Source organism: Rattus norvegicus, chromosome 16 (genome assembly GCF_036323735.1).
Source record: "Rattus norvegicus strain BN/NHsdMcwi chromosome 16, GRCr8, whole genome shotgun sequence".
NCBI lineage: Eukaryota > Metazoa > Chordata > Mammalia > Rodentia > Muridae > Rattus > Rattus norvegicus.
Genome location: NC_086034.1, coordinates 933812 through 955385, shown reverse-complemented (window position 1 = coordinate 955385; position 21574 = coordinate 933812). Strand labels below are relative to the sequence as shown.

Here is a 21574-nt window from a genome sequence, read left to right as displayed (position 1 = left end):
TGTGTGCGCGCGCGCGCGTGCGTGTGCGTACGTGTGCGTGTGTACTGGATGACCACTTCCTGACTCTGAATTCATTTGTTTAGCATGCCTCTACATTGTCTTTTCCATTCTCCTTTACATGCTCCTGAGGGTCATTTGGGACCATCTCTCCCCATTTAGTGAGACCTCAGGGCCCCAGCAGACCTCTAGGGCCTGGCCGGGCTGACTTCAGTGTCCAGCCAGTTGTGGTCTAATGTGGCTAATGGTGCTGATTCAGGCCTGAGGGGGTCTGACAGGGCCTAGTGGGCCAGCCCCTGCTGTGGCTGTGAGAATGCTATCTTGGGTTCTGCCTATGAGAGCCCCTGTGGGAGGGCAGGACTTTGGCCAGTCCAGCTCTTCTGGGAGCTGTGACCACACGGGGTCATCAGCAGGGGCAGGACTGAGTCATTTTTCCCAGAATCTCTGGCAACCACCCATACTTACCTGGGCCATGTAGGGTCAGTGTTATGGCTGGTCCTGAAGGAAGAAGGATATGGAGCTGAGGCAAGAGAGGAGGACTCAAGGTTCTTGGCGGGGTCCATTACTTTCAACCTTGGGTCCTGCTCTCTCTCCCCAGGCTGACCCCAGCTCTCGAAACTCCATAGCTTGGGGATGGAACTCCATGCAGAGAGAGACTCTCTAAAACTGAAGCCAAGAATGGGCTAGCTTCCCTCTTCTGATATCTCTACCTATCAGAGAGTCATCACTAGTGCCTACTGTCAGGGGTCAGCACTCTGACATTGGTTGGTAGCCTCCACTGTGTCCTGGCCAGAGAAGGAAGTAGCAGGGGAACCCTGGCCTTTCTCCAGGGGATCTCCCATTCTGCAGCTGATAGACAATATGGAAGACTAGGCTCTACACAGGTTGGGGTGCAGGTAGCCTGTCTCCTTTATCTGCCAGATCTGTGACCTAGGGCAAATCATTTAACCTCTCTGAACCCGTTTTTAAAGTATGCATGAGGGCTGGAGAGATGGCTCAATGGTTAAGAGGACTGGCCGCTCTTCCAAAGGTCATGAGTTCAATTCCCAGCAACCACATGGTGGCTCACAACCATCTGCAATGGGATCCGGTGCCCTCATCTGGTGTGTCAAGGACAACAGCGAACTCATATACATGAAATAAATAAATAAATACATAAATCTTTAAAAAAAAGTATGCACGGTTCTCTCCTCCTAGGTTGGCTGCAGGAGTTCGAGAGATCCCCTGTGGCCTACAACATGAGCTTGGCTCAGGGAGTGGTTTTACTCTCTACCCAGTCGTGATCTGGACTGTGATTATCAGGGTCTAGAATTTTCCATCTTGCTCGTCTTCTGGCCCAGAGAGAGGCTGGGACCTGTAGACTGTGTCTGGAAATTGAGGATTCAGAAGTAGACCACACTGTTGGTAGGGGGTTTGGGGGGAGCAGCAGCCCTAAGATGGCTGCAGTAGCCTGGGCGGAAACCCTGTGGAGTGTAACCTCCATCTTAAGTCATTCTGCGGCTGTTCTTGAGCTGGTTTCAACTTATAAAAATGTTTCTTTGGTCTTTACAGGATTGAAAACAAACTCAAAAATACCACCACTTCTTAGGTACGAAATTATCACATAGAGATGTGGTCTTTCAGTATTTAGATGTGCTGACTGACATGCCTTTTCCCTCTCTGTCTTCCTGATTCTTGTTCCCCTCTCTTCCTTTTAGGCAGGATCTTTTTTTTTTTTTTTTTTTTTTTTTTTTATTAACTTGAGTATTTCTTATATACATTTTGAGTGTTATTCCCTTTCCCGGTTTCTGGGCAAACATCCCCCTCCCCCCTCCCCTTCCTTATGGGTGTTCCCCTCCCAACCCTCCCCCCATTGCCGCCCTCCCCCCAACAGTCTAGTTCACTGGGGGTTCAGTCTTAGCAGGACCCAGGGCTTCCCCTTCCACTGGTGCTCTTACTAGGATATTCATTGCTACCTATGAGGTCAGAGTCCAGGGTCAGTCCATGTATAGTCTTTAGGTAGTGGCTTAGTCCCTGGAAGCTCTGGTTGCTTGGCATTGTTGTACATATGGGGTCTTGAGCCCCTTCAAGCTCTTCCAGTTCTTTCTCTGATTCCTTCAACGGGGGTCCTATTCTCAGTTCAGTGGTTTGCTGCTGGCATTTGCCTCTGTATTTGCTGTATTCTGGCTGTGTCTCTCAGGAGCGATCTACATCCGGCTCCTGTCGGTCTGCACTTCTTTGCTTCATCCATCTTGTCTAATTGGGTGGCTGTATATGTATGGGCCACATGTGGGGCAGGCTCTGAATGGGAGTTCCTTCAGTCTCTGTTTTAATCTTTGCCTCTCTCTTCCCTGTTAGGCAGGATCTTGAGATGCAGTTAAGGTTAGCCTTGAACTCCAGATACTCGTAGCGCGGTGTTCACAAGGCTGGGATTTCAGGCATCCTAGCGGCTTACATTTCCTCACAGTGAGTGTAAGGAGACTGGAGTTGAGCCACAGGGTCCCTTGGGGAAGATGCGTGTGTTCCAGTTCGCCATAGTCTCTGCTCTTCTCTAACTGGATCAGGCAGGAGTCTTACCTGGAGACACGTTAACCCTCCCTTCACCACACCCACCAGGAGCTTCAGTGAGAATTGCCTGAGAGTTTCTAGCAAGTTTTAGGTGGTGCTATGGCTTCTGGAGGTCCAGGGACCCATGTGAAGAATCACCTGGCCATTTGAGGCTGTAGAGCGTTGGCCATCATGCTGGGCCCGTTGTGTTTATGGGGAGTCGGGAAATAGTTCTTGGTACCTGTTACTCTAGTGAAAGTAACCAAATTAAAAAGGATAGAAAAATGGGGATATGGCTGAGTGGTAGAACACCTGACTAGCATGCACAAGGTCTCAGGTTCAAACCTAGGCTTTATGAATGTGTCCCCGCCCCCACTAAGTCAGTAAAAAATATATACTCCAGAAAATGGAAAAGAGCATATTTCTTGGGAAATAGTATTCCCCCCATGGTGTTTATATATGCGTAATTTGCATATATGTCAAATAAACAGTCAAGATGCTTCAGTGCGCTGGCCCAGAACACAGGGATGAGTGTGCCATGCAGCTGCTACTGCTCTGGGTTTTTACAAAGCATGCTTCCCTCATTTACTCTGTCTGCATGAACTGTCAGGTATTTGAGGACCTGACCCCTGCAGGCTATAGCCAGGGCACTGTTTGAACAACAGTGATTTGAGGGAGGTGAGCCCCCCAGATCCCATCTCCATCCCCCTGAGGCTCCCAGACCATTGGGACACATGACCAAGGGAAGAACTGAAATGTACCAGAAGGAACTAGAACTGCAGTAACACCGAGGGGCTGACAGGGACGCACATGGACTGCCTTAAATCCGAATGGCCAGGGAAGCTTCTCTGAGGTCCTCATCCCATGAGTGTTGAGAAGCAAAGGGGATTCCCCGCCAACCTAATGATGGAGGTAGATGAAAAGTCAGAGGGCCTGGCCTCCATTCTAGGTTCCAGTGTTCCTTCCCTGGCATTGCTAATCACAGTTCAAACCTTCCAGTACCAGCCACCACACTCAGATAGCAACCTTGGCCTGAGACCCACCATTCTCCTTTGGTCACTGCTACCCCTAGTCTCCAGCTCAGGACCCTATGTTGGTATTCAGTTCTTCATGAAATCCCATCATGTGTTCAGGGGCCATGGGCTGGAGAATTACTATATTTTTCTAGAACTCAGAGCCTCCAGGACCTTTTGGTCCTACTCATGTAGAGATGAGGAAACTCAATCTAGTACTTTCCATGGCCCAAACTTACCAGTCTGCTTTACAACATGAGTCAAAAGGTAAGAATTTTGTCCTTGTCACAGAGAACAACCACAGATGAGCACAAAGCAGGGAAAGGGACAGGGACTTCTGTTTGCATCTTCCCAGGTGCCTGAAGCCATTTGCCTGGCTATTGTGAACCAGTGATAAAGGTTTCCACTATTATGTCCACAGCAGATATTACTAACCAATCATGGCCCAGGGCTCTAGCTTAGTGGTAGAATGGCTTGTCTATCATGCACAAGCATTTGTGTTCCATCTTCTCCAGAAGTACACACACACACACACACACACACACACACACACACACACACACACACACAGACACCCCCAAATGGACAAATCCACTACACAATCATTACATTTTCCCACAGAGATTGCATGTAGCATCAAAAGCCTCTCAAAGAGGGAGGGGGATACTGATGAGTCTGGGTTAGGAAGAAGTCAGATATTACGTGAATACCATCTAAACATTTGAGTACATGAGGAACGTATAGACTTAGGTGGGATTTGACCAGGGCTATTGGAGCTGGAAGCTGATGAGAGGAGAGCTTGGGGGAGTGGCAGGTTGTAGGCAGGGCATTCTTCTGAAGAAGGATTCATAGACCAGGAAGCATCAGTGAGGAGTCACAAGGCATAGGGGCCTGAGGGACTGAGTCTCCTGGTGGGCTGAGCCCTCTCTCCTCTTACCTTCCTACAGATGCAAAGTCATTCTCTCTCTCCAAAAGCTGGAACGCTCCTACCCCTAGTGACAAGCAAAGGCAGGGGGCACTTTGCAAGATCCCCTCCTGTGAGTCAAAGAACCTTTTTTGGAAATTAACAGTGGGTGTCATATTCTCAGAACAGTGGTGCATCTGACAGAGGAGTTGTGGTTCCTTGGAGAAAGTATAGGGATACTGATGGCTGTAGATGATCTGGATGGGGCCAGAGCCCTCATGGAATTGCCTAGACATCGGTAGCCTACTCTCCACAGAGGTCTGGGTTGTGGGCAGAGACTAAGTCTGGGGCTTTGGAGTACTAGAGTGAAAAATCAGCAGAATGGAGGAACATCACCACCTCCATTGCTGACCCCAACATTCCTGTTGGCTGTCTCTCTTCTTCTGGTCAGCTTCCCAGCTTTGGGTTGGGCTTGGGGAAGGAGCAATCGCAGATCATAAGCTGGGTAGGGCACTTGCATCCACCAGGAGGCCTCACAGTATCTGTAGGCTCAGTGCTCCATCCTTACTTGGCCTTTGACAGAATGGATGTTGATGAACTCAGTCAACAAGGCTTCTCTTTCTGAAAGGTCTACTGCTTTTATATTTTCTGTGTGTCTACTCCATTGTAAGCTTCCTGAAGGCAGGGAGAGGCTGAAGTCTCTCAGCTGGAGGCCAAGAGTAGCAGCACCCCTTGTATACAGAGGGGTCATACTAACCCAGGGAGGATCACATCTCTTCCCTGCCTCTCCTGAACTCTGCTGAGATCTGGTTGGGACATGGTGGACCTTGGGAAGATCTGGGCCTGGGCCTCAGTGACCCTGAGGAAATTTAAAGTACTCCAGCTGTTGGACACTGCTAACCAGTCCGCAGATGCCGTAGCCTCATTCTACTCCGAGCCTATTCCCCAGACTTGCAGTCTCCATCCATTTGCCACAGAAGTCTGGCTCTCCATTGTTCTCCCTCTCCCGGTGGCTCTGGGGAAGATCTTGTCAGAGCCACATGGGGGCCTCTCAAGCTGTTGGTGAAAGAAGAGTCTTGGCTACTATGGGGACCCCCTTTTATTCATACATGCACATACTGCAAGGCAAACAGACTCAGCCTTTTCATTGCTGGTTGCTTCTTACCTTCAGGGCTCATTAGAGATGTCCATGTGTGATACAGGGTCAGAGCAAGCTGCCCAGCTAGATGGGCCTCACTTTCTTCTGGTTGACTCAGTCACTCAGGAGCGCTCGCCCCCACGTTCTAAGGTTCCTGTGAGAGTTGTGGGTGCCTGCTTCCACCTGCCCAGATATCTCTCAGCCCTCAGCATTAATCCCTTTCTCTTTATCTGCACAGCTTCTGTTCACCCCTCAGGAGATCCTGCTCGGTGTTGCCTCCTTCAGGCAGTCTTCCCTTGTTAGCAGTGCCAGGTAGGTGTCCCCACGGTGGGATCTTCCTCCCTTTTCCTGTAGCTCATTTGTGTTCATCCCTCACTGGACTGTGAGCTCCACATGGAGCCCACAGGCACTACCTGTTTTCTTCTCCTGGGTTCCGATACTCAGCCCAGGGCCTGGTACTTCAAGGGCATTCGGTGAATATTTTCTAAATAGATGGCAAATTTGAACTGCATCCTGTGCAGTGGGAACCCAATAAAATGCAGTCCTTCCTATGTGATGTGGCCCTTGGGACCGCTGAGCCTCCTCCTTTCAGGACACCAGTGGATGTTCTATCAGGAAGCTCCGCTCGGCCTGGGTGGGTCTGCCTTCCTGGGAAGGGCTTCCCACACTCAGTCACTCATGCAACCGTGTGAGGAAGAGGCCAGGTGCCTGAGGCCTAACCCCCACCTGGGCACTGCCCAAAAGGAAACTATGCCAAGAAGTCTTAGGACCTTCCCCAGGAGTGGAGGATGGTAGAAGGGAGTCTTCACACATGCTGGCTGGTTTTCTCATCTGTTGTGCTCTGCCTAGGTTTCTGGGTCATGGCCCTCCACCCCATATCACACAATCTGTGCCTAGCTTTTTCATTTCCTGACCTCACTGGCCCCGGCCAGTGAGTCACATTTGGCCCCGGCCTCAAGGCCCTCACCTGTTTGGGCCTCACTGTCGTGCATCAAGTGGGACATAGCCTGTTGGGAGCTTGGTAGTATTTGGAGGATCTGATAGACTAACCAGCATCCCATTACACGTTAGGTTTTGAAAGCCTATCAGTTATATGTTCCTGGCAGAATGCAGAATCCTTTCTCTGGGGTATAAGAGGCCCACAGATGCTGATCAAATGAGACGCCAACATATAGACGTTTATGGAAAATGTTGGGAGTGCAACTCTAGGGGGTATTTATGTGCATGTAGTACTCCTCCGGACCATAATGCATGGTTTAGGGGGCAACTTGCCCCTAGTTCCAGCCGGCGCTTGGAGCGTGCAGCATCTGAGGCACCAGTTTGTTCTGCAAGGCTGTGGCTAGCTGGACATCACAAACCAGCCACAGGAGTCCAGTGGTCCTAAGAAGATCAAGGGCCTTGGAGAGCCTTTGATCTGGACCCTGTTCTGCTCAAGTAATGGACTCAGTGCTCAAGTAACTGGCCTGGGGGCATACTTGCCTGTCCACTTGTGCATGTGTGTACATATGTATGCACACCATGCACACACTCATTGGAACAGTACTGCAGACTGACTTACCTACTAGCACGAACTCTCTGAATGTCTCCTGGCTTGTCCTTCGTTCAGTGTCAGGATATGAGGCTCAGGTAATGTCCAGAAGGAATCTTCTATTTAGTTTCTGCTGTCTTTCAGCCATCCCCATTTTACTGGCTAGTGGACAGAGGTAAGAAGGAATAAGTGCTTTGCAAGAAAGCAAGAAAGTGACAAAGCCATAGCAGCAAGGAAGGTACTAGGATGTCCTGACCAGTGTTGGGGCGTCCCTGGGAGGTGGCGCCTGCCCCACTGAAGAGTGATTTGAGCATCTCCACTCAGCACTCCCATTTTACAGATTGGAAAAGTGATTGTGCCCCAGTCTCACATCTGGTAAGCTCTGAGCCGGGGCTGTGGTTTCTGCCCACACAGCTGGGAAATTCCAGGCCTGAGGCTGCTGCTGGATGCAGAGAGTTCATTTAGAATCCAGATGAAAAGTAATGGTCCTAAAAAGGAGCTTAGCAAACAAGGTTCCACACAGAAGCCGAGGGGCAGCCATTTCCTGAGACTGCTCTTCAGGGTTGCCCGCCTGCCTGCCCAAGGCCTTGTCCACTGCTGTGGATCCTGTGGCCGGCCAGCCAGCCAATGGCCCTGGCAGAGCCTCCAGCTGAGCCCTGCCCCCAGTCCTGCTGACACAGGCATCCTGGCCCCTTACCTCCCAGCCCTCCCTGCCTGCTGGCAGGCTGTGGTAACAAGATGCCCTTTGTGTGTTGGGGGGAGGGGGCAGTGGGCAGCTCCTATGCTGCTTCTTGCTGCTGAGTCACAGCTCCTGCCAGCTCTGGGGACAAAGAGTTGCAGGTGACTGGCCAGGTGGCAAGGAGCCCAAGACCTTGGAGATGACCTCAGACAACCCCTTCCTCACACAGAGGGGAAAGTGAGGCTGAGAAGGGGGAAGGGAGTGTCTTATGCTGTCCTCCAGGCACTTACTTGTTGGAGGGGGCATACTTCCTGTAGTTAGGGGGCTTCCAGGCTTGTGGGGACTTAGTAATGTCCTTTGTTCCCCAGAACAGCTACTGTGTCCAGGGACATATATGTACAAACTCACACATGTGCATGTGAGCAAGTGAACATATATGTTCATAAATAAGTGATTGAATGAATGTGTAGCAGTCGTGTTTCTCTAAGGTCTCCACACTACCTCTAAGACCTCAAGGCCTGGTCTCAGGGACATTTGTCTATTCCATCTGACTCAGAGGTGACCTAGGCTTGTCCTTACCCACTGCCTGAACAATTCCACCAAGGCGGTTGCGTACCTGTGACAGGCAATTCAGTCCTTGACACTCAAGCCTGAGCCCAGGGTGATGTGTCTTGGGTCCCTGATGTAGTGCGGTATGGGACTCATTGGCTTTGCACAGATAGACACTTCTGAGAACGTGAGCTCCAGAGCCAGGCTGCCTGGCTGACTTCTGGCTTCCTCGTTTCCTGGTGTGTGGCTTAGGATCTTTGCCTCTTTTCTGGGTCTCCATTTCTTCATCTGTAAAGTGGGGATCTTAACAGACTTGCCTCTCAGGGTTGTTTTTTTACCCACTACAGGGATTGATTTTTACTCACGAAGCTCTGAGAACTCCGGGCTGTCTCTGGCAGGCCCTTAAGGAGTATTAGAGTCTATTATTAGTGCTTTTTCTGAGCCCAAGAAACCCCGAGGGAGATGCAGAGGTCCGGAGGTGACTTGGGCTCACAGCCTGGCTGTAAGAGTGAGGAGAGGACAGTTTCTTTGGTCTGCTGACAGACCAGCAGTAGGAATGCAGGAGGCGTTCCCTGAGAGGCTATGCCTGGTCTGGCCTATGGCCTCCTGAATGTGACCACTGTGAAATGTAGCTTCCCAATTTCAGCCTCTCTGCAGTCCCACGGGCCCCCCAGCCACAGTAATAGCTAGGCTGCAGAAAGGAAGACAGGGAGGCCCCTGGCTAGAACGGGGGCTTCAGTGGATTTGGCTGGCAGTAAGTTCTCTCTTGCTGCTGCTGTGATGCCTTCCCTAATGCCGGGATGACCATCTGGGTCCCAGGGCTCAGAGGGGACCTGCCGGCCATCTGCCTACTTGGCATTGCTTGCTTCCGAGAAGCAGCAGGGTGGCTTGAGCAAAGCAGCCCTGTTGTCCACTATCTCCCCCACTACTTACCTTCTCTGGCTGTCACGAGGAGGCTCATCTTAGTTCCCTGCCCTGGTTTTTCCATGCACACACAAAATCCAGAAATTAGGAAGCCCAGCTGTTCTACCTGCCAATATGAAGGGAGGAAAATCATGCCACTCTCCTGGCTTCAAGCTTTCAGTTCATACTGTGCACAATCCAGGCCCCTGTGTCCAGTCAATGCTGCCTGAAGTCCTAGAGCCTGACTGGGGGGCCGGAGGATGTTGGGGGATATTATGGACTTCAGGGAAAGGAGAGCTCCCCATGGCCACTGGGAGCCTGGGGCCAGGCATAAATTATATCCTCAATAAATCAGTCACTTGTACCCAGGTCCAGAGAAGGCTCTTTGCATGGTGATAGTGACAGTTTGCATAAGCATGGCCTGGGGAGTGGCACTATTAGGAGGTGTGGCCCTGTTGGAGTAGGTGTGTCACTGCGGGCATGGGCTTTAAGACCCTTATCCTAGCTGCCTGGAAACCAGTCTTCTCCTAGCAGCCTCTAGATGAAGATGTAGAGCTCTCAGCTTTTCCTGCACCATGCCTGCCTGGATGCTGCCATGCTCTCACCTTGATGATAATGAACTGAACCTCTGAACCTGTAAGCCAGCCCCAATTAAGTGTTGTTCTTTAAAGAGTTGCCTTGGTCATGGTGTCTGTTCACAGCAGCAAAACCCTAACTAAGACAGTAATAAAGAGTTACAAGAAATTTGAGGGGCTGGCTAGGCCTTGCATCCATCCATCCATCCATCCATCCATCCATCCATCCATCCATCCATCCCATCAATTTTCTGAAGCTAGGGTTCCTTGGTAGCTAAAGTAAGAATAAGCCTGGGATGTCAGCATGATCAACTCTAGGGTAAAGTGTCTTTTGTTAGCTTGTTTTTCTGGACAGGGTTTCTCTGTGTATCCCTGGCTGTCCTGGACCTTACTCTGTAGACCAGGCTGGCTTTGAACCCAGGGAACCATCTGCCTCTGCCTTCCGAGGGCTGGGATTAAAGGCCACCACCGCCTCCAGGCTTAACAAGAGACAGCCTAGCACTGGGACTAGGGAAAGCCTCTGAAGACTGGGACCTGAAGGAAAAATGGAGAAGAATCAGGTCATTGGCCTTCATATCCATCTTATGAGATTGAAGTCACTATGCTTGCCCAGTGTGTTAGCCAGAAGGCATGCAGAAGGCCCTTTGATACCAGAGCATGACAGAATCTCCAAACACACAAGAGACTCTCCTCTGGACTTATGGAGGAAGCCCTAGATGGGGCATCTGAAGTCACATCTGCCTGTTTTCAGAGTCCAAGGGGCTCTCTGCTCTCCAGCTCCCGTTTCCCTGAGGTGAGGTTGGGAGATCTCCTTCCTTCCTTCCTTCCTTCCTTCCTTCCTTCCTTCCTTCCTTCCTTCCTTCCTTGTCTCTCCTCCTCCTCCTCATACATATGAACACATGTGTACATGTGTGTATACATATGTGTATGTGTGTACCTCCCAGGCCATCCCAAGATGGGAGGCTGGCCGTGAACTCTTCATCCTTCTGACTTAGCTTCCCAGATGTTGGGACAATAGATGTGGCCTCTCTTCCCCCTAATCTATCGCTCAGCTCTGCTGTCTTTGGTGTCTATTCTCTGCACCTTTTGGACTCAAGGATATTTCCTGAAAGCCTACTTACTTTGCACTCAGAGCTTGGAGGTGCTAAAGGAGCAGCCTTGAAGGGGGGTGGGGGTGGGCTCTCTGATGTTATAGACTCAAAGTTGGTAGGGATCAAACCTTTTTTCTCAGTGAGTCCTGGAAACTTCTCTGTATTTCTAGAAGCTTCCTGGGGACACAGGGCATCAGGAGAGAGAGAGAGAGAGAGAGAGAGAGAGAGAGAGAGAGAGAGAGAGCGCATGTGTATGTGTGTATGTGTGTGTGTGTGTGTTTGGTGTGGTGAGTGTGTTTGGGCTGTGGTGTGGAGTGTGTGTATGTATGTGTGTGTGATGGTGTGTATTGTGCTGTATTGTGTGTATGTGTATATTGTATGTAAATGTGTATGGTATGGTGTGTGGTGTGGTGTGTACGTAGTGTGGATGTATGGTATGGTGTGTGTGATGGTGTGTGTGTTTGTGTGTGTGTGTGTATGTATGTATGTAGTGCACATGTATGGTATAGTGTGGTGTGGTATGGTATATGTGTACATGTGGTAAGGTATGGTATGTTGTGTGTGTGGTATGGTGTGATGTGTGTGAGTGTGTCTGTGTATGTCTGTGTGTATGTCTGTATGTGTGCACGCATGCGCACATGTGTGTGTATCTGTGTGTGTATATGTGTATGGTATGTATGTGCCTGTGTATGGTACATATGTGTGTGTGTGTGTATGTGTGTGTGTGTGTGTTGTGTGTCTGCATGTCTGCTCATACCCCCAGCAGCACCTCTCCTCCTCATGTTGGCAGCATGGTAGTCTCTTTTGACCTGAAATAGTTTGGCAGTGACTTCCCTGGTCCCTGTCCCTTTCAGAGCCAGGTACTTCTGCAGAAACTTCCAGATGGTTCCTGAAGAGTGTGGCTTAGTGAAAGACTGGGTGAGGCAGGGTCAAATGACCTATGGTCAAATTTACTCTTCCACATTTCCTGGGTCAATGGCAAGACACAAAGTCTTTTGACCTTTGGAGTCTCCATGGGAGCTGGGCCCCCACACTACCTGGACATTGGTGGGAATGCTGGCTCGCATGCTCAGCCTGGTGTCTGTGCTTCTTTTTGTCCTGTACAAAAACCCTCCCAAACAAGCATGACAACAAAACGACCCTCTATTCTAGTATTCTCCACTACTCTAGGGCACCCAGGGGTAGGAGAAGAATTGGCTGGGGCTGCTCAGGCTCCTCTGGGCAGCAGGAGAGCCAGTCAAGTAGTGGCTGTGGGGCAGGTGTGATGGGGAACCCAGCTATCTCCAAGTAATTTCTAGGGTTTGTCTTTTGGTTCACACAGCGCTACAAGGTTGCCCAGAGTTCAAACTCCTGTTTTCCGATCTCTTTGTAAAAAGGGAGAAGAGAAAATAGGCTCCATCTCCAGTTTTTCACAGAGCTGGCTCACAGCCTGCCACTAGCAGTCAAAAGAAGGCAGTTGAGTGATCTCCCTGTATCCTCGAAGTGCCTCAAAGGCAGAAACGAAGCAGGCATTTTCCAAAGCCCCGCCCCACGCTTAGAGTCTCATCTGTCCCTGTAGGTAGGCTAGATGCTGTTTTAAGCACTTTGTGTAGATTGACCCCTTTTAATGAATTTAATCCTCACTTTATCCTTCTTAAGTATAATTGTTCCCATTTTAAAGACAGGATAGCTGAGGCAATAGAAATAAAACAACGTGTCCAAGGCACCACAGTCCTCATGGGCCTTATTTAACCCCAACTTCATAAAGAGGATCATTAGTATCATTAGGTCCAGCCTCTAAGGAGTTAGGCAGCTTCCTCAGGGTCACCCAACATGTGGATGCAGCTGAATTGGGGTTCCAACTCTTCTCTGGAGCATGCTGTCCCATGCTTGAAACTTGACTGGTCTCAGTTCCTTGGGATAGACAGGTGAGGAATTAGGGACTGTCAGTGCTTCTGATTTCCTGTACAACTGTAGCCTCAGCTTCATGCGGACATCTGTGTTTCCAGCATAGACCTGGAGGAAGAAGCCCAAATCCCTAGGAAGCTACCTTTAAGCCACTGCCTTTACAGCAATGTCAGGAAAGACACAGATAAAGAGTCCATGTCTGGGACCCACAATCCAGGAACAGATACCCTCACCCCCACCACCGCATACCAAAGAATGAAGTCAGACGGGAGAGGTTCCTGAGCTGAAGCCAAGGACTATTTGGATTTTATGAGAAATTTGTGAGCTGGCCAGTACAGAGACCTGCACCTAGCTTGCAACACTCCCCACTATGTTGTCTTTGAGACCCTTCTGCCTGCTGACCCCCACCTCCCAGTAGAACCTCTTTCAGAAAATCTGCAGATCTGGAGCTTGTGGGAGTCAGGATCCTGGTCTCTTGGTGGTTATCTCTAGGCTCAGTGTGGGAAAAGGCTGGTCTTTAGGGTAGAGCCTAGTCTGCAGACCTATTTGAATCCCAGTGTCTCATATGGAGACCTCTCAGGCATTGCTTTTCTAGCCTGTACAATGGGTGTGGTAGCTCATAGTTCCCACCCTGCTATGTAGTCCAGTGGCTGCCAAACTCAATCATGCAGGAATCTCCCAGGGACCCTAAAACATATAGATGTTTGCCTTTTCCCATCCCATGTGGGGTCAGGCATGAGTAAATCTTCTGGGTAAATCTTTTCCACCCCTACAGTGTTCTGTCGTTTCCTGGCTGTTCAGTTAGAGATCAGCATCAAACCCTCATGGTTTTCTTGCCTGCCTAGACTGTTTACTATTTTCATCCCAATGTGTGGATCCAGGGATCTTACTGATCTTTCTGACTCTGTCCCCCTACCCTGTACCTGCCTCTCCACTTCTCTTATCTCAGGGCCTTCAATTCTAGGTGTCTGGGGAACCTCCAGTGGTGAGGTCCTCCCTGTCTTGGTAGGGAATGGTGAAAACTATGGGTCAGAAGTTGGGAACCTAAAAAGCCAGGCTAGGAAAGGCTCTGTGACTACTCTCTTCTGGAGTGACCAGCTGGGAGTCTGATTCATGAGGAGGGAGGGAGGGAGGGAGGGAGGGAGGGAGGGAGGGAGGGAGAGAGAGAGAGAGAGAGAGAGAGAGAGAGAGAGAGAGAGAGAGAAAGGAAGGGCAGGATCTCACATAAAGAGAAAAATAGACACTCAAAGAGACAGAGAATTTCAGAGACAGAGACACAGAAACACAGAGACAGAGTAGAGACAGATACACACAGAGAGAGACAGAGACACAGAGAGACAGAGAGGAGAAAGAAGCATGCACCTGCACAGTTATCCTCAGCCTCTGGATCTGAAGAGGCCCAGATGGTTAGGGTTGTGTTAGAACGTGTGACAGTCACGTGGGAGAGGTGGCTAGGTAGAGACTTCCATTGCAGTGAAGGACTTTGAGGACAAGTTACTGCCATCAGATTTGAGTGGGGTATCCTGAGGCATGACATAGGCCCTTCATCTCTGGGTTTCCTCACTGGGTTGCAGAATGGGGTGTTTATCTCATCCAGCCTTACTTTTTCTTCATCTATAAAATGGGAAGTGCTATATGTTAAAGCAAGGGCAGAGGGAAGGTTCATGGAGTACAAAAAGGCATCCATTGATGTACCCATTCATGCACCCATCCATATCCCATTCATCCATTTCCCATCCATACCCATCTCCCATCCATATCCATCCATCCATCCTCCCATACATTCATCCATCCATCCATTCGTCCCCCCATCCATGCATGAATACTCCCATCCATCTATCCATCTATCCATCCATCCATCCATCCATCCATTCATCCATCCATCCATTCATCCTTTTTTCTATCTATCCTTTCCTCATCCACTTGTTTCTGTCTTTTCTATAATGTGACTCACTTATGAGGCAGATTCTTCTGCTCTACCCCAGGGGCTAAGGATGCTACCGTGGCTTCAGTCTGTGCTCATAAAGCAGATGAAACACATTCTAAGCTAACTTGAGATAAGATTGAGATGGGTGGTGGGTGGGAGGGTGGAGACTTCTTGATAGGGGAATGGCAAATGCTGTATGTGGGGGTCTTTAAGGCCTCCTGACTGTATGCTGTGGGAGAAGCCATGATGAAGCAGTTCCAAGTATGAGACTCAGGTGGAACAAGAGACTAGACCTTGCTTTAGGGAATAGGAAGTGGTTGACTCAGACAGGGCAGGTCTGGGCAAGGGATGGGGCTGCTTGGAAGGTGACTCTGTCCTGCTCTCTGCTCTCCCCAGGAGATTATGAATCCTTTCTACCCTGCTTCTCTGACTCTCTTGCTGTGGGTCAGGAAGGAGGCCAGCCCTGTGCAGACATGGAGCAGAAAAGAGGCCCAGCTTCCTCTTTTCATTCCCCAAGCTGGCCTAACAGAAGGACTGATGCAATCATTTGCATTTCAAAACCTGTATCTCCCGCATCTCCCTTAATAAGAGCCAATTACACCTCTGCCCCAAACTGCAGGTTGCCTGCCTGTCATTGGACTTTCATCCTGTTTGGGTGGGGAGGAACTATTCCCTTAAATGTCGCATTTAGCATATGCAAATGAAGAGCTAATTGTCCTTAATGGAAAATGAACTCACCTGCTTGCTGTGAGCTCAAAACAAAGCAGACATTGACAAAATGGGCATCGGGCCAGCCTGGGGTCTGCTCTTGTATCTCCTCCACCTTCACTAGGGGCCCTGCTGGCTTCTCTGTTGCTTTCCTTAGGTCTGGAAGATGGCAGGATAGATAGGGTTCTTAGCTTGCTGGAAGGTAACCTTTATAGAGACCCATTCTCCATTTGATGGAAGTGAATGCTGAGGCCCGAAGGCTGGAAAGCCTGGTGCAAAATCACAGACTGAATGAAACTTCTCAGGGGACATCAGTGTGGGATTCTGAGCAGTCCACACCTGGGAAATGAGTGTCTTAAGGATCAGATCAGTTGGTTCTCCGGCCAGACTGAAGGGAGGAATGGGTCATGGTCTGATCTGGAAGGCATGCTTGGCAACCTAGATGCTGAAGGGCTAGGGCTGCATTGGGTGGGGCTCTGGAGAACCCCCAGCGCGTTTTCACCCATTCAGTGTGATCCCTCCATGTGCCTAATTAGGTTGCTTTCAAAACCAAGAACAGGGCAGAATCTACTCAGAGGCAGTGAACATTCGGTCACTGGTAGCATGTCATCATGCTAAAGGCCTGCTGTGGGTAGAACGGTCCAAACAGTGGAGGATTTCTGGGAGAAGAGAAACTATGCTTGAGATTAAGTCCTAACTAGCCAGCCATCTTGCCCCTAGTGGATCACTAGAGAGAGAATTTAGGAGCCCCAGGTCTGAATCGGACCTGGAGATTGGGCATGGTTTGCCCCAAGAGTCAAGGCACTTGCCTTGGAGAGCTGAATCATCTCTCAAGACATCGTTCCTCGCCTGGCCTAGGAGCTCTGTTCCCTGACAGGTTGGGGTGCTTATGACATTGGAAATCCTGGGGGGTAAATCCAGGTTCACTTGAACATGATCCCATTCTCTGGGAGCCAGAATACCGTGTGGGCGGGATGCACACTGGTACCCCTGCCTCCGATGGGAGTGTGTGGATGCTGCCATCGGGTTCACAGGGATGCCTGGCACCTGACTTTACCGACTCAAACTGGTTCCCTTAGATAATCAGCATAGTCCAGCCCACGTCACTACTGGCTGACCCAGGGATGCCAAAAATCTTGGGAACCCCCATCTCTCCTTCCCATGTATCATGATGGGTCTCAAGCAGGGTGAGAACCCACTTTTCCCAAGGCCACACAGTGAGATCAGGCATCCGTTGGCCTTCTTGAGTCCTAATGGCCCAAGTGTCTTTGTGGTCACAGAGAGGCATATCCCTGTGGGACATGGAGGTCTCACCTGCTAACAAGTGGGACCATGGTTCCTGATACTCAGGCATTCCTGGTCCAGGGAATGGGGGCATATCAGAACATGGGCTTGGTTCCAGCAGGTGATATGGACTATGAACGGACACGGATTTGTGTTTTGTTAAACCACTGAGGTGGGGCAAGGGGCTGGTTGGTCCTGCCAGCAAAACCTCCTTCCAGGGGCCGTGTGAGTAGCTTCCATGTGATGTGAGGTGGGCAAGCAGAGGGAATAGCTTTGTAGCTGGAGACTTTCCTTGATTTGGCAAACCAGGTCTGCACACCCCCTTTCCTGATAGTTTGGAAATGCAATGAGTTGCTCAGTATCTTTGCTTTAAGAAACGCAAGTGAGCGACCTCCCTTAGCAACCTCTTGATAATGCATTGTTTCTATTCAAACTGGAGCAAACCTGGGAACTCCAGGCCAGGGGCTCATCCGGCCAAAACTGGTTTTGGATGTCTGCGGAATAAGGCAAACTGTGTCTTCTGAGTGAACCCTTAGGGAGAATCCCCTATTTACCATGTATACCATGTATAATTGGGCAGGCGTATGATTAAAATCAGATGCATTGCAGGAAGGGACATGTGCTATGAGGACAGGTTTATGTAATTGTGCAATCCTCATTCAAGTCTGTCAATCAAAACAGAGCACTATCGGTGTTATGTCCCTTAACAGCCATACACCTTCTTCTCTTGAACCCCATTAAGAGAAGCCCCAAATAATAATTGGAGCCCTTGAGTACCCTCGCTCATGTGGCTCGCTGTCATTCTTGACAACATACTTCTTTCTGACTCGTGCTACTGAGTTGCTTTAAAATCCCCTCGCTGCTTTTGCAATCCGTGCGAGGCTTCATTTCATTCAGCTCATTGAATAAGAGGCAGAGAACCTGGAGACGCTCGTCAGACCGTCAGACCACGGTGACGGGTGGGTGGGTTTGAAGTGATGAGTGCCGGGGCTGGGTGTGCCTCACTGAAGGCTGCACATCCCACTGGAAGGCCTGCAAACGTATGGCGTAAAAGCTATGAGCTGGCCCAATAAGGGCTGTTCACCAGTGATTCAGACGGAGCCAAGGACTTGGCTCCTTCTTTCTTGGATGGATCTAGGAACAGCGGGTCTGCGCCTCCATAGAATCGCTTCCTCCCACCCCTGTGCAACAGCTTCTAAGATGTCCTGTGGGTAGAGCCAGGGCTCTTTTCCAATTTGCAGAAACTGGCGAGAGGCCAAAGAACCAATATTCCATTCTCTTGACCACAGTAGCTTCTTCTGGTGCTTTCCTGAGCAGGAGAAAGCAGGTGCAATAGCGGAGAGACTGTCTCCCTTCCTCCTGTTATTTCCAGGCCAGCTAGCTTTTGGGATGCTGGAAAGCAGGCCAGTGGCTAATGAACTTTGTGCTGGGTGGTCACTGTTAGCATTCTGTATAATAAGCTCCGCCCCACAGTTACCTGGCAATGACTAGGTATGCCTGACACTATAAAAGGAGCCATTTGCCCCTCTTCTGTCTCCCTTGTTCTCTTGCTCTTCCTTTCTTGCTCCCTCCCCACCACCAACATGCTCATGGCTGGTCTCTCTCTCTCTCTCTCTCTCTCTCTCTCTCTGTTTCTGTGCCTTTCTCTGACTCTACTATACTCTTAACTCCCCTCCCCATGCCCTGAATAAACTCTATTCTATACTATAGCATCCTGTGGACAGTCCCTCAGGAGGAAGGGATACTACAGCATGGGCCCACTGATGTGCCCCCTTACCCCATACCTGACTACACCTCCATAGAACAATCCCCCCTCTTTATATTTTTATAAACACATCTGTCATGGGAGTCCTGATTGTCCTAAAGACCTTGCAGGAGCTTTGTCCAAGCTCCAGGCTCACCAGCCTGTCTTCAACGCTGCCCAGGAGCAGATTCCCAAGGATTAATGAGCCTTTCTCTCCTGAGGGCCCTGCTCTGGGGTCAGAAGGGATGTGGCTTTGGCGATGTAGGTAGTGTAGGGTTTGGGGAGATTTGGAGCATAGGCTGCAGCTGTTAATTTGGCAGAGCTTTGCTGCAGATGTGAGGATGCTGGGTGGGGGCTGAGGGGAACTGAGGGTGTGGTGGGACCCAGCATGAAGCCGGTGTCAGAAGGAGCCTGAGTGCTCTGGGAGAGGGGCTACAATCCCTGATCACATCATTGCTGGCTGGAGGTCAAGCTGCCTGCAGCTGTCTCCAGAGGTTGGTCAAGTTTCTCCCTGCCCTTGCCCTCCTGGATGCTGACTCCCCAGGCCTCTCATACTCTAGCCAGTGTGGTTTTGGTTTTGGAGTCGAAGCAACACTGGGCTCAGGCCCAGGCTCCGATTATCCTGAGCAGTGGAATTTGGGAGCTGGGGGAGGCCAGGCTTGGAAGAGTATCTTAGCTAATGGAAAGATGGAGCTGTGGACTCCTCCCTGCTTGGCTCTTCTCTAACGATGGAGCAGGGCCTCCTCTTCCTCGAGTGCAGCCATGGACTCCAGGATGTAAGCTCATAGCTCTAGACTGGGGTCCTTTCCCCTCTCCAGCTGAGACAGTCTTGGTTCTTTGCCCAGAGGGGGCCTACCAGATCTTTATTGACCTGCAATAAAAGATTGTCAGGAGCACAAACGGGAGGCTCTTGGAGTCTCCCAGGGATGAGTAGTTTTGTGCTTGTTGACATGAGTAATCTGCCCATTTCTTTTTCTTCCATTTTTCTATTAATTTACTCATCTTGCAGTCAAGTTATCCAAACAACCATCCATCTGTCCATCTGCCCATTTATCCATCCAACCATTCATTCATCCGTCCATCTGTCCATCCATCCACCCACTCATCCATCTGCCTGTCCATCCGTCCATCTGTCCATCCATCCACCCACTCATCCATCCGCCTGTCCATCCATCCATCTATCCATCCGTCTGTTCGTTCATCCATCCATCTGTCTATCCATCTGTCCATCTGTCCATCCATCCATTTGTCTGTTCATCCATCCATCCACCCACCCAGTCATGCATCTGTCTGTCCATTCATCCATTCATCTCATTGTCTGGTCTATACTCTATCCGAGCATCCATCTAAGTGTCCATCCATCTTTGTATCTATCCATCTGCCCATCCATCCATCATCATTCCAGGTAGTACTTGCTCTGAGCCAGAGCTCCATGCGAGTTGCTAGGATACAGACACAAACAGTTTACTAGGCCTGCCCTGAAAGTATTCCAGGTCTGGTGACCTGATATTTGAATAAATACCCGTGTCTCCTCCTCTGCCATATCACGTCGCAGTGAATGTGAAAGTTGTTTCATGAATCCAAAGGATTAACTGACTCCAACCTAAGGGGCCCCTCCTCCAAGTCAGTGTCTCTGATTTCACTACGTGGAGTGTGGATTTGACAGGGGAGGAGATGGTGAAGGCCACTTCTGGCAGATGGACCTAGGCTTGCCAGGGCAGACCTTTGCAAACACATAGATAGATAGCATGGTTGGGAGTGGAAGGATGAGGTACTGCAGTCGCAAGGCTGAGATGAAACAGGGTTAGAAAGCTAGGAAGACACTTTGGGAGACTGGAGGGCCTTGGATGCTAAGGTAAGGCTCTTGTATTTTGTCCCATGGTTCTCACGACCTGGGGGAACAGGGCAAGCATGGAGTTTACAGTATCAGATGTGGACTTTCAGAGGATCATGGAGGCAAGCCCATCTGGACTAGAATCCCACCCTGCTGCCTCCTACTGTGGCGAATGAATGAGTCTCTCTGTCCATTTCCTCTTCTCCACACCAATAAAAGATGATGTTTTCTGCATTGCTGGGTTTCTGGGAGCTATCAGAGCCCATCTGAGAAGAGCCCGGTGAGGGCGGGGGCTTGGGGGAGGGATGAGAGGAGGAGGAGAAGAGGGAGGAAGAGAGAGAAGGGGGTGGAGGGCACTATCTCCAAAGGCTTGGCTTTGCTTCTCCACAAAGTTTTCTCAGACTGTGGGATGACAGGCAGGTTCAGCAGGCTGTCTGAGTTGCAGATTTGACGGTGATATCAGACTCAGACAACTAGTGATGTCCTGGCTTGGGAAAGGACTTGGGGACCGCACTGTGACCCCAGGTGCACTGGCACCAGGCCACTCGAAACTCTTTCCGCCCATGAGTGGCTCTCTCCTCCCTGCCCTGTCTTGCCCTGCACAGCTGTTCCAAGGGGATGGCTCCCTGGCTCCAGGACTCTATCTACTAATCCCAGGGAGCAGCCTGCTGGGGCGAGACCTGACATGTTTTGACGCTTAGCAGGCCCAACTTACCCAACTCTCTGGCTTTGTGCCTTCCCTACCAGCTTCAGGGCTGAGACTGTGGTCCACTCCCTTGCCTGGCACCCCTTGCTGACCTTGGATCCCCACAGGCCACGGAAGAATTCACAAAGAGATATGTGCAAGAGAAAACATATATTCCTAATGGCTCAAATCACCTGCCCTTAGTGGGTGGCCAGGAAGGTAGAGCCAGAGCTCTTCCACCCAGGACACTCTCACATGTATCCCTGAGCCTCAGTTGGCTCATCTGGAAAGTGTGGATGACTATGCAAACCTCACAGATATTAGCTTGGGATCCAGAGAAGAATGAGAAGGAAGGGTTTTTGCAGACTGTAACTCACACATGGGTCTGTGATGTTGGCCAAGAACTTTCTCCTTGTGCTGTGTGGACTGCCTCCTTTGAATCTATGGCTGCCATCTCCCTTCTCAGCTCTGACCATAGGACCAAGCAGCCTCTGTGGTCACCCAGAATCTTCTTGGACTCTTAGTACTCTCATCTGGGGAAAGAAATAGGTGAATCTTTCAACTGAAGAAACAGGAGGACCCATAAATAGATGGGTCATCCA

At 50.2% G+C, this 21574-nt stretch overlaps 1 long non-coding RNA gene across 5 annotated transcripts in view; it reads left to right on the top strand.

The window, feature by feature from the left end:
* Positions 1-1921: 1921 nt before the first annotated feature.
* The window catches only part of LOC103693859 (uncharacterized), a 159041-nt gene continuing 139388 nt past the window's right edge, over positions 1922-21574 (top strand). For 3 of the 5 annotated variants that reach the window (XR_010058528.1, XR_010058527.1, XR_005494710.2), the window contains exon 1: positions 1922-5890. This is a non-coding gene — a long non-coding RNA (uncharacterized LOC103693859). The remainder of the gene's footprint in view (positions 5891-21574) is intronic. The other 2 variants (XR_010058526.1, XR_005494709.2) reach the window with 2 other exon arrangements.